The 12,864-nt window shown below is 43.3% G+C and overlaps 1 pseudogene; it reads right to left on the minus strand.

Moving 5' to 3' along the window:
* Positions 1–10,580: 10,580 nt before the first annotated feature.
* On the minus strand, positions 10,581–12,864 carry LOC139389497 (uncharacterized; annotated as a pseudogene).

Below are 12,864 nucleotides of genomic sequence, written 5' to 3' on the forward strand. Positions count from 1 at the left end.
GTGAAGAATCAACAACAAGTGGGACACAATCATGAAGTGGAACGACATTTATTGGATATTTCAAACTTTTTTAACAAATCAAAAGCTGAAAAATTGGGCGTGCAAAATTATTCAGCCTCCTTAAGTTAATACTTTGTAGCGCCACCTTTTGCTGCGATTACAGCTGTAAGTCGCTTGGGGTATGTCTCTATCAGTTTTGCACATCGAGAGACTGACATTTTTTCCCATTCCTCCTTGCAAAAAAACAGCTCGAGCTCAGTGAGGTTGGATGGAGAGCATTTGTGAACAGCAGTTTTCAGTTCTTTCCACAGATTCTCGATTGGATTCAGGTCTGGACTTTGACTTGGCCATTCTAACACCTGGATTTGTTTATTTTTGAACCATTCCATTGTAGATTTTGCTTTATGTTTTGGCTCATTGTCTTGTTGGAAGACAAATCTTCATCCCAGTCTCAGGTCTTTTGCAGACTCCATCAGGTTTTCTTCCAGAATGGTCCTGTATTTGGCTCCATCCATCTTCCCATCAATTTTAACCATCTTCCCTGTCCCTGCTGAAGAAAAGCAGGCCCAAACCATGATGCTGCCACCACCATGTTTGACAGTGGGGATGGTGTGTTCAGCTGTGTTGCTTTTACGCCAAACATAACGTTTTGCATTGTTGCCAAAAAGTTCAATTTTGGTTTCATCTGACCAGAGCATCTTCTTCCACATGTTTGGTGTGTCTCCCAGGTGGCTTGTGGCAAACTTTAAACAACACTTTTTATGGATATCTTTAAGAAATGGCTTTCTTCTTGCCACTCTTCCATAAAGGCCAGATTTGTGCAATATACGACTGATTGTTGTCCTATGGACAGAGTCTCCCACCTCAGCTGTAGATCTCTGCAGTTCATCCAGAGTGATCATGGGCCTCTTGGCTGCATCTCTGATCAGTCTTCTCCTTGTATGAGCTGAAAGTTTAGAGGGACGGCCAGGTCTTGGTAGATTTGCAGTGGTCTGATACTCCTTCCATTTCAATATTATCGCTTGCACAGTGCTCCTTGGGATGTTTAAAGCTTGGGAAATATTTTTGTATCCAAATCCGGCTTGAAACTTCTTCACAACAGTATCTCGGACCTGCCTGGTGTGTTCCTTGTTCTTCATGATGCTCTCTGCGCTTTTAACGGACCTCTGAGACTATCACAGTGCAGGTGCATTTATACGGAGACTTGATTACACACAGGTGGATTGTATTTATCATCATTAGTCATTTAGGTCAACATTGGATCATTCAGAGATCTTCACTGAACTTCTGGAGAGAGTTTGCTGCACTGAAAGTAAAGGGGCTGAATAATTTTGCACGCCCAATTTTTCAGTTTTTGATTTGTTAAAAAAGTTTGAAATATCCAATAAATGTCCTTCCACTTCATGATTGTGTCCCACTTGTTGTTGATTCTTCACAAAAAATACAGTTTTATATCTTTATGTTTGAAGCCTGAAATGTGGCAAAAGGTCGCAAAGTTCAAGGGGGCCGAATACTTTCGCAAGGCACTGTATATATAAATATATGCATATCTGCATTGTATCACATTATAGTGGGGAGGCAACTGTATACTCACCAACATGGGTTTGTAATGAAAATAAAAAATAACGACATTTAAGTGTCAATGAACCCAGGAAAGTTGGTTACGCTATCCAACCAGTCTGCCAGCTGGCCTGCTAACTAGCCTGCTAACAAGACCAGCTAACCAACCATTTGTTCCACACCATGCGGTACAACAGCCGCTTTCACGTTCTTGTTGATGAAATCGGCTGCTAGAGCCGGGTCCTCGAATCTGTGCGTGGAGCCGTCCGGTAAAATCAGTCTCAGAAGGGTAGGGTAGATGAGGCTGAACTTCCCGCCCGGGCAGGCACATAACTGGTGCTTCACAGCTCCAAAGCTAACCCGCTTCTTAGCCACAGCCGTGGTGTAGTCCGCAAATATCAAGACTCTTTTACCCTTGTAGAGGAGAGGAGATGCGGATATGAAAGAAATTCACCCTGATGACAAATGGTCACGGGGGTTCTCCATCCCGGGGTCGGCTATGCAGGGTGTGGTGGACCTGGTCTAGCAGCGACTTCTCAGCCAGGCCGAGCAGCTCCTGAAGCAGCTGGGCCATGAACTCTGTCGGTCTTGGGCCCTCCACTCCCTCCGGTATTCCCAGAAGACGAATGTTGTTCCTCCGCATTCAACTTTCAGGAGAGGGCACGGGCTTGCAGTGGCCTGCTCTTGCAGACTCCGTTTTTGGCCGGGTAGACAACATTACAAACTTACATTTCTCAGACTTGATCTGAATTGTTTAGAGGTCTCCTCAGACCTCGAGCCTGCCTGCCCCCCTGTACCTTTGGAACTCGGAAGTGTCGTGTCTTTGCTATCATTAACTGAAGACTGATAGTTTTTATCAAAGATTCTCTGCAATGAGTTATTACGCGATTAGACCGATTAATCGTGTAACCGTAATTACTAGGAAGTCAGGGCACCAAGGAAAAATATTCAGATTACAAAGTAATAATTTCCTAAAATAACTTTTCAGATATTTTCATATCTGATCCATAGTCTTCTGATTAATTAATTATTTACTTTACCTCACGTTAGTCTCATTCCAAATGTCGTAAATTGTTGGTTATCTGCTCAAACTCAGTCTTCACTATGAGTCATCCATACATCAATTGTCTTAAATCATTTATTTATGACTAACTAAGTAATTCACAGAAATGCATAAACAAACATTAAATATGGTAAATGTGGTTACATGAAATGAGAATGTGCCTTAGTGGGCTAAACCGGCATGGCGGCTTGTTAGACAAAAGGAGAAGTGGGGGTCGACTAAGAAGTCACTACAGAGTGATAATTATAACAATTGAAATGTTAATCCTTTGCACATGAACGCTCACTCATTCGGGAACAACTGCAATCAATATATATATATTTACGCTCAGTGTGTCATCTTGATCGCTGGTGAAAAGTTCATTTATTTTGTAGAATTGTCCGTCTCTCTCCCTCTCTCTCTCTGTCGTGGTTATAGTGGATGGTTCAGAGTGACATTCATTCATTTCTTATTCTATTCTGTCGGTATCCATAGTCTAAGAGTTTAACCACGTGGTATGGTTAAAAGATTCAGCAATGGTCTACAACCTTTGTCTCCCCTAACGGAGAAAAACATGGTCTGCAACCTTTAGCCATCTCGTAATTGAGGTAAGCTCGGTCTGTTGATTGAAAACCTGAGTTAGGGTTTTATTCGGAAGGGCTGAAAAAGGGCTGTCCCAGGAGGCCTGACCCTAACTGGGCTCAGGGGCGGTCCTCTGATTTAGTTCAAATCAAAAGGGAATTGTATTTTTCTTCATTAAACAGTCCACAATCATATTACACAATTATACAAACAGTATCATCCTCACTCATTCAACCTCATATCTGAGGCTATTATATAAACAGCGTTATGGTAATGTGGCCACACCGTCTCCCATGAGCTTCCCCAAGTTGTGACAAACGGACCAGTTCGTAGCTGGATTCTTCACCAATCTTTTATACTTTCTTCGGAACATGAAATGTGTTCGTACCTCAAGTTCTGTGAGGTGGAAGGATTTCCTTTGTTCTCCATGAAAATCTACTCTCTCTATACTGTGTCCATAAGGAGATCCTCAGAAATTCCGACCTCTCTGACCACAGCAACCTAGTTGAAGGAGGCAAGGGGGAGGCAGGGAGAGGGGGATGGGGCTTGCTATAAGAAAAGAGGCCAACGTCATGACAGTAGTGAGTGTTGCAACCGAGGACAGACGATTTTCAGCACTCGGCGGCTCCGTTCTGTGAGCTTGTGTGGCCTACCACTTTGCGCCTGAGACGTTGTTGCTCCTAGACATTTCCACACTAACAGTACTTACAGTTGACCGGGGCAGCTTTAGCATGGCATAAATTTATCGACCTGACTTGGAAAGGTGGCATCCTATGACGGTGCCACGTTGAAAGTCACTGAGCTCAGTAAGGCCATTCTACTGCCAATTTTTGTCTATGGAGATTGCATGGCTGTATCCTTGATTTTAGCAAAGGCTGTGGCTGAAATAGCCGAATCCACCTCTTTGAAGGGGTGTCCACAAATCAAATCAAATTGTATTGGTCACATACACATGTTTAGCAGATGTTATTACGGGTGTAGCGAAATTATTGTTTATAGCTCCAACAGTGCAGTAGTATCTAACAAGTAATATGTAACAATTTCACAACAATAGACACAAATCTAAAGTGAAGGAATGGAATTAAGAATATATAAATATTTGGACGAGCAATGTCCGAGGGGCATAGACTAAAATACAGTAGAATAGAATAGAATACGTACATATGATATGAGTAATGTAAAATATGTAAACATTACTAAAGTGACTAGTGTTCCATTATTAAATTGGCCAGTGATTTCAAGTCTATGTATATAGGGCAGCAGCCTCTAAAGTGCTAGTGATTGCTATTTAACAGTCTAATGGCCTTGAGATAGAAGTTGTTTTTCTGTGTCTCGGTCTCAGCTTTGATACACCTTTACTGACCTCGCCTTCTGGATGATAGTGGGGTGAACAGGCAGTGGCTAGGGTGGTTGTTGTCCTTGATTATCTTTTTGGCCTTCCTATGACATCGGGTGCTGTAGGTGTCCTGGAGGGTAGTTAGTTTTTCCCAGGTGATGCATTGGGCAGACTGCACCACCCTCCGGAGAATCTTGCGGTTGCGGGAGGTGCAGTTGCCCTACCAAAAGGTGATACAGCCTGGATGCTCTCAATTGTGCATCTGTAAACTTTTGTGAGGGTTTTAGGTGTCAAGCCAAAATTATTCAGCCTCCTGAGGTTGAAGAGGCACTGTTACACATATGTAGTGTACTTTTACAAAAGAAGACATTGTTACAATCCTTTTTCCGTGCGATGGGACCCTCGATGCTCCATCTGTGACTACTGATGATATCACCTGCAAACTCAAGTTTCTGTCCCAAAAGAAGTCAAGGCAATTTCTTCATGGTTCCACTCTTAGTTAGTATGTGCGCACTAAAATAATACAGAGAGGACTCTGAAAACAGAAAGAGCCTACAGTGGTCCGACACAACCCACTGTTGTAGTATTGCACTAAATGGTGGGAGATCCTTAATAAGGCTTCTCTGGACCTAACTGTCCTTGTCATTGACCTCACACAGAAGGAACTTACTGGTACCCAGACAGAAACCTAAAACTTCATCCCTATCTAAACAGATCCGTTTTAGATATGACATCCAAACCTTTGAATCTAGTGCATAAGAATTGCCCTCAATCTGATGCAGATCATTATTTTTTGATCTCTCTACTTGGTTGACCAAACTTTACCATCGCTACCAGACCAGGGGCTCAAAAAACACAGGAGGAGAAGGAGAAGAGGCAAGGGCACCACGCAGACGCAACCAGCACGGCGCGAACAGGGTCCAGACCCACTACTAGTCAACCTATCTGCTGATACTCTCAGTGAAGATGAAGAGACTATGTTTAGCAAGGGACTTTCCTTTGTTCCTACACAGAGAACCAACACCTTTCAAACCAAGGTAGAACTTTTCAAGTTTTTTTGATTCCATTAAGCTGAATTACCTCTTGAGGTCTTAAATGCTAATGACGATAACCATCCAGTATTCAGATCAAAGAGCACATTCGACCACCCTGTAAATAACTTGGCTATTGATATGTTTTGCCAACTTGTGGAGAGAGATGCTGTTAAATTATTTGTTGCTAATGAAAATACAAAATATGTTTCCAACTGCAGCAAGATACAAAGCAAAATGCTTCATTCCAGCTCTAAAAATCCCAACCTTATCTTCAAGGGCTGTGATAAAGGAGGTGGATTGGCAATCATTAATAGATCTTATTATGATGGAGAAATCCATAGACAATTGTTTGTCACTTACTCTTACTGCAAACTCAAAGGTGACCCTACCTGTGTGTATAAAACCAACATTATTTTTTTTCTCAGCAGAGCTCATGAGGCAGGCTATCTGACTGACAGGGAGTGGGGTTACCTCACCAACAAGCAGCCTACCACGGCCATTATAAATGTTTTACCAAAAGCACAAAAGGATTACCAGGAGTTTCCCCCTGGACATCCAATTGTGGCAATTAATGACTTTCTATCCGAACATTTGTCTAATTTAATTGATTTCCACATCAGACATCTACCTACCTAAGAAACACAGGTAATTTCATCAATCAGTTATCTGAACTAAAGCTGAACAAGAATGATAGGGCTTGATTCTATTGTTTGATTCTATTGATTCTATTGTTTGATTGTTTGATTCTATTAACTTCAGTTTGGAATGGGACCCTGCCAAGATACATTTTCTAGACACATGCAATTTTTGACAATTCGTTTCACACTACCCTCTATGTCAAACCGAAGGATAAAAACAGCCTCCTTCACGCATCAAGCTACCACTCTGGCTCTTTGAAGAGGGCCTTGCAATACAACCAATTCTTACACATCAGACGCATCTGCACTTGAAATTAGGATTTTATCATGGAAGCAAATAAATAGTTATTGGATTTCCATCACAGAGGTTACTCCACAGCAGGTCCGGGCTATGGACCAGTGTGACACATTACAAGGCAAATGCAATAAGAAAAAAAGTAATACATTTCTGTGGTGTGCTGTACCTCATACACTCCTTACATTAAAAACATTATCAGACAACACTAGCATGTACTGCAAACTGCGGGCCCGATGTGTTTCATGATCTTCCCATGTTCACTCATTCTACGTCCCGCAGCCTAATGCCGTGATCACAAAGACAGTGTCATTGCATCAATGCTGCATGACATTTTGCGCAGCTATGCAACTATACTGAATGCAGGTATCTACACACATGTGTAGATACCTCAAAAGTATCCTCAAAACCGTGTCATTTTGACACAACTGCTGACAGCTACAGGGACATAAACACAAAAAATGCTGCTTGGTGACAAGTGTCCACGATAATAGGATTGCCAGATCATTTCAGTAATGAGCTTGTTGTAGATGTGGCTAGCTAGCTAGCTTGCTAACCTAGCCAATGAAGTGTGTGTGTGTGTTTAAGACAGATATATAGTAATAGAAATGATGGTAGAAACTACCCCTGATCATTTGGTCAGATAACTGTGTGTGTGTGTCTGTGTGTACCGTAGGTGACATGTCCATGATAGCTATCTAATGACTTTAGTTATGCTAGGTGATGATTTGGCTTATCATGTTCATCTCTATGTAGAATAAATGGAGGAAGCACCTCTAGATCTAGGACCTGGTTAGATTATTATGGCCCTCACGGAAGTGACCACTGAGGACCTTGTTGAACAGAATGTGGCCATGGAGAGAAATGAAGAGGAACAACGTCCCACCAGGCATCATCAGATGTACCAGCCCCAAGATCAACTCAACTCATTTCAGCAGAGGCTCCTCCAAGCCATTGAGAGAGATGCAGCCGGATCTGATCCTCACAGGAAGGAGGATGGTAGAGACCAATTTTTGCCATGAGCCTGGTGCCAACCCTGAAGAGGCTGTCTCAGCAAGAAAAGCAGCGGTCAAGGTTAAAATTCCTCAGCTGGTCATTCAATGGTCTTTTTGTTCCACAACACAGGTAGTGTGATTGGTATTGCGACAGTTAAGTAAAGTGGGTCATTTTAGAAGTATACAGGGCATTGGGGAAAGTATTCAGACCTCTTGACTTTTTCCAGAGTTTGTTACGTTACAGCCTTACTCTAAAAATGATTACATCGTTTTTTTCCTCCCATCAATCTACACCCCATAACGACAAAGCAAAAACAGGTTTTTAGACATTTTTGCACAATTATAAAAAATTACATACTGAAATATTACATTTACATAGGTATTCAGACCCTTTACTCAGTACTTTGTTGAAGCACCTTTGGCAGCGATTACAGCCTTGAGTCTTCTTGGGTGGTACAAGTTCGGCACAACTGTATTTGGGGATTTCTCCCATTCTTCTCTGCAGATCCTCTCAAGCTCTGTCAGGTTGGATGGGGTGCACAGTTATTTTCAGGTCTCTCCAGAGATGTTCTATTGGGTTCAAGACTGGGCTTTGGCTGGGCCACTCAAGGACATTCAGAGATTTGTCCCGAAGCCACTCCTGGGTTGTCTTGGCTGTGTGATTAGGGTCATTGTCCTGTTGGAAGTTGAACATTCCCCCCATTCTGAGGTCCACAGCACTCTGGAGCAGGTTTTCATGAAGGATATCTCTGTACTTTTCTCTGTTCATCTCGTCTCCCAGTCCCTGCCACAATAAAACATCTCCACCTCATGATGCTGCCACCACCATGCTTCATCGTAGGGATGGGGCCAGGTTTCCTCCAGACGTGGCACTTTGTATTCAGGCCAAAGACTTCAATCGTGGTTTCATCAGACCAGAGAATCTTGTTTCCCATAATCTTAGAGTCCTTTAGTTGCCTTTTGGCAAACTCCAAGCAGGCAATCATGTTCCTTTTACTGAGGAGTGGCATCCGTCTGGCCACTCTGCCATAACGGCCTGATTGGTGGAGTGCTGCAGAGATGGTTGTCCTTCTGGAAGGTTCTCCCATCTCCACAGAGGAATTCTGGAGCTCTGTCAGTGACCGAGTGATCGAGTTATTGGTCATCTCCCTGATCAAGGACCTTCTCCCCCGATTTAACAGTTTGGCAGGGCGGCCAGCTCTAGGAAGTGTCTTGGTGGTTCTAAACTTCTTCCATTTAAGAGTGATGGAGGCCACTGTATTCTTGGGGAACTTCAATGCTGCAGACATCTTTTGGTACCCTTCCCCAGATCTGTGCCTGGACACAATCCTGTCTCGGAACTCTATGGACAGTTCCTTCAACCTCATGGCTTGGTTTTTGCTCTGACATGCACTGTCAACTGTGGGACCTTATATAGATGACGTCTGTGCCTTTCCAAATCATGTCCAATCAATTGAATTTACCACAGGCAATCAAGTTGTAGAAACATCTCAAGGATGATTAATGGAAACAGGATGCACCTGAGCTCAATTTCGAGTCTCATATTAAAACGCCTGAATACTTACGTAAATAAGGTATTTCTGTTTTTTATTTTTAATACATTTGCAAAAATGTCTAAAAACCTGTTTTCACTTTGTCATGATGGGATATTGTTTGTAGACTGATAAGGGAAATGTTTTATTTCATCCATTTTAGATTAAGGCTGTAACATAACAAAATGTGGAAAAGGGAAAGTGGTCTGAATACTTTCTGAATGCACTGTACAAAGGAATAATATGAGGCAAGTTTATAGCTGTTGTTTCTGGATTAGAAAATACCCTGAAACAACAATTTGCTGTCTAAATATTTGCCTATCATATTTTTTAACCTGAAATACAAATTCCATGAGTAAACAGCAAGAGTTCCCAACTTTACTACACTGCTCCAATATTTATGCCACTAACCACACTATACAAGCAGTATTTGTTAACACAAATCTCACCTTCTATGGTGTTATATTATGTCATGCGTGTATGTGTTGTTTTTCTTTTCCATTCCAGAGATGGAGTCAAATTAGCCGACCAGCTCACAGGAAGGACAAGAGGAGAGGAGTTGTCTGGTTTATGTTTTGATCACCCTCCCTTTCCTTTCACACATGAGTCAATTCCGTTTCAATTCATAAAGTAAATTGTTACTAAATTCTTAAGATAGCATTCATTATTAATGTTACATAGATTTCTGAATTGACTGAATAAAACACACACACCTGAGAATTAATTCCATCGACTGGTCCATGACGTCCAGGGGCCATTTGTTTGTTTAGCTGTGTTATGGCTACACATTCTTTAATTTTTTTCAGAGACAGAGACACACACGCACACTGCTCTTCTCCTCGAGGCACCTCACATTTTCAGTGCCCCTCCCTTTTATCTCCCTCTGCCTGAGGTAGCTGTTGAGATGAATGGTGGTGGCTAACCATAGGGATGGAGCAGATGCAGGTAGAGGGTAGAAGGCAAGCAGACTGGTGATGGGGTGTGTTGACTGTCTAGATTCTCCTTTGGAGAGAGAGTAATACAAACTGTATTTCCTTGACTCCTCATGTCCTCTCTCTCCTCGCCTCCTTCTCAAAGACCATTGGAGGAAGGCTTAGAGAGAGGGAATGTCAGGTTCATTCATACTGACCTCCTCCAATGGGTTTTGAGCGGGAGGTGAGGAAAGAGGACCCGAGGAATCAAGGAAATGCAACTGAGATTTTCTAAATGACCTCAATTGAGATTTTCCAACTTACCTTACCTTAAACCTTACCTATGTCCTTGTTAGTAGGCTTTTTGAGTATAAAATAACGTAAATAGTTACTCAATACTTAGGATAGCAATCATTATTACTTGTACATAGATTGCATGAAAATTGACTGAATTAAAACTCACACACCGGAGAATTCAGATACTCTTGTTGTTATTTTATGAAACTAAAGGTGAAATTTGTGTTGACCTAAATGTTGGCTACACATGAACTTTTAGTTTTTTCAGACACACACTCCTCCTCCACTCCTCTCTGCACCTCAGATCTCCAGTGCCCCACCCACTCTCTCTTTATGGCCATGTCTTAAAAGAGCCGTTTCACTCCACGGCATACTGCCATGGGACTTAACCTGCTGGGGATGAGAAGTAGGTGGTCAGCTTCTCCCTCACCTGGAGTGCCTGTCAGGGGGCGTTGTTGGCACCTGCCCTGGTGACATCAGGTAGGTGACCATTTGGCATGAACATCTCCATCGGGAGCGGCTCCTGGAATGACCTCCGCAGGTAGTTGTGGAGAAGACACGTGGCCTTCATGCAGGCATCGACATTTGAGGGGCTGAGACCAAGCACTCTCCAATACATTCTCCATCGGGCTGCCAGAATCCCAAAGGTGCATTCAACAACTAACCTTGCCCTGGACAGTTTGTTAAAGATCCTTACAATGGATGAGGTTGGGCCTCAAAGGGAAGGCCTCGTCGCCAACGAAGACGTGGGGAATGGGCCCCAGGTCAACAGCCCCAGGGAGTGGTGCAGGTGGTGGAATCTCCAGGTTGCCATCCTGAAAATGCCTGGCTGAAGGCAGAGTCCCGGAGGGGCCCACCATCACTTCTCTTGCCATAAGCGGCAACATCGACGACGCTGAAACAGTAGATGGCATCTACAACAGCCAAGAATACTTTATATGTACCCTTGTAGTTGTAGAATTGCGAACACAAGCACTGTAGAGCCTGGATTACTACATGTTTCCCGTCAATGGAGCCAAGACAGTAGGGGAAATTAGAAGCGATGGCCCTCCAGTCTTCCTCCTTGGGGACAGGCATGTATTCACTGACCAGACAGTCCAAAATGGCTTGGGCCACAGAGGGGGCAATGTCTGCCACCGTGGACCATCCAAATCGGAAGCTGAATCACTTGAATTTAACTTACCGGAGACAAATCGCCAGGCGTTCAACTGGGCTGATGGACTCCCGGTGGTTGGTATCCATCCGGGCAATCCTGGCTCCAACCCTCTGGAGCAGGTGATCAAACTGGCTAAGGTCCAGACGAAAGTAGTTTCGGAATTCCTCTCCAAACAGTCAAAGCTCTTGAATGAGATGGTGGAACTCCCCTGCCTGCTTTCGGGGCTTCAACCATCTCTGCACACACACAGACCTGCGCTTTCGGCGATCAAGACCACCTTGCTCAACGTTGGTCTCATTGTTGAAAGAGCCTACTCTGTACTATCTTGACTATTTATTATTGCATTTCCCTCTAAAACTATGCATTTTGGAGGGAAATTATATTATAGGCTGTCACAATAAATTTGTAGATGTCATTGAATAAATAATATGTATGCTGCTTGGCAAATAAATGAATAAAATATTGAAATAAAGTCTGCAGTCATTGTTTTTTATTATGTAATCCCACTGTTTTCTTTACTGGATATGTGTGCAACAAAAGTTCAACATTCACATTTTGCTACATTTTGTCAAGTCTATCTACACAAATTGATTAATTGAACAAAAGTTCAACATTCACCTTCTGATACCATTTCTGTCAAGCCGTCTACGCATACAGTTTGACGCATACGTTCGATAAATCCAACATATGCACCACACAGAACGTACTGCAACTGCCTCTGCAATGCAATGCTGAAAGGCAAACACAGCGTTCCATTGGAAATGAATGTACTTCTGGTGTATCAAAATTCAATAATGCTGTTGGTGTGACCGAGGCATAAGGGACATGCTGGTGAGTGCAGGCACTTATGACACATCAAAATAAGGAACATCTGGATGATGCTACTGGCTTCTTACCCAGCCGCAATTGTGTGGCCTGTACAGGTATTCGTCACAAATAAAGAATACACCATCAATAGATGAATTACCTGAGGTTTTAACAATGTATTGTATCTGCTGTCTTGTCCATGCTTCTTGCAATACACTGGTATTACACGCAGACAACTACGGTTACGCATCAACGAGCATCGCAGTGCCATCTGAAGAAATGACCTAAAACCACCAGTGGCCAGACATTCATGAGGCTAATCATGCTGTGACTGATCTTAAGTTCTCGGTGTGCCATTGACAATGTTTTCTCAAGCGGCAGATGTCGCAATATGGATGAGCGCCTTCTCTAGTGAGAAGCACGATAGATCTTCTAGTTAAAAACTCTACATCCAGCCTCCTGAGTGGCGTAGCGGTCTAAGGCACTGCATCGCTGTGCTTGAGGCATCACTACAGACACGGGTTTGATCCCGGGCTGTGTCACAGCCAGCCACGACCGGGAGACCCATGAGGTGGCGCACAATTGCCCCAGCGTCGTCCGGGTTAGGGGAGGGTTTGGACGGCCGGGACGTCCTTGTCCCATCGCACTCTAGTGAATCCTGTGGCGGGCCTGGGCACAT

This window comes from Oncorhynchus clarkii, chromosome 30 (genome assembly GCF_045791955.1).
Source record: "Oncorhynchus clarkii lewisi isolate Uvic-CL-2024 chromosome 30, UVic_Ocla_1.0, whole genome shotgun sequence".
Taxonomy (NCBI): Eukaryota; Metazoa; Chordata; class Actinopteri; order Salmoniformes; family Salmonidae; genus Oncorhynchus; species Oncorhynchus clarkii.